Here is a 1,022-nt window from a genome sequence, read left to right on the forward strand (position 1 = left end):
CCTTCCCTGTCTTGGCTCTCTCCATCACCCTCTTGGCCTTCACCCCATATCCACACCCCTTCCCTCCTCGCCTGCCTCTTTCCCTCTTGCACCTCCACCCCAACCGGTTTGTCCTTTATCTCCCTCTCCTCTCTTACTCCTTGCTGCTGCCCCATCACCTCGCTGGGAAATTGTGATCCCACCCCTCCACCAGTTCCCAGCATCGACACTATAATTAAAGTTTTTTTTTAACAAAATGAGTATCATCCCCAAGCTCCTTGCTTTTCACATTTAAAAACTGAAAGAACTGCAATCCTGTATATCGAAGACAAGAACAGAAATTACTGAAAAATCTCAACAGTTCTGGCAGCATGTGTGGGGCGAAATCAGAGTTAATGTTTCGGGTCGAGTGACCTGTCCTCCGAACTGTTCAGACCTGCTGAGCTTTAAAAGCAATTTCTGTTTTTGCCCTTGATTTTGAGACCCAGGTTAGCAGAGAACATGGACCTGGTTTCTATACTTAACAAACAAAAGAACAAAATCACTGTTTATTAGAGCTTGTTACATTCTTGCTGCAGGAAAACAATTAAACTGAATTCAGTAAACTGTAAAAATTAAAACTGTAAACTCTTCATAATTGTCCGCCTGTGTCTTTCTGTATCTCTTCCGTCTCCTCCGAAACCTCCCCCACTCCATCCACTTGCAGCGTTCTCACTCTTGTCTCCCCAACAGGTCAGCCGGATGTTGACTCTGGACCAGGAGAACCCCGAAGAGGTGGGCTGGGTGTTCCAGCGGCTGGCACCTGAGCCCAGTAAGTGATTTCAGGGGAACTGTGGGGAACCCACGCTCCAGTGCAACGTACCCTACCCCATCCATACATGCCCTGCATCCCCCCTACCCCACTTTTACCCGTTAGCCTTCTCAAGCTGTTGAACTGCAGGAGGTTCCCGGTCCCCTTCTTGAAAGTGTCCGCCTGTGACATCACACGAGGAGGCCGTTTGGCCCATCACAGCCGGGGCTGGCTCCCCTTGCGTCAATTCACT

Source organism: Rhincodon typus, chromosome 49 (assembly GCF_021869965.1).
Source record: "Rhincodon typus isolate 14 chromosome 49, sRhiTyp1.1, whole genome shotgun sequence".
Lineage (NCBI taxonomy): Eukaryota > Metazoa > Chordata > Chondrichthyes > Orectolobiformes > Rhincodontidae > Rhincodon > Rhincodon typus.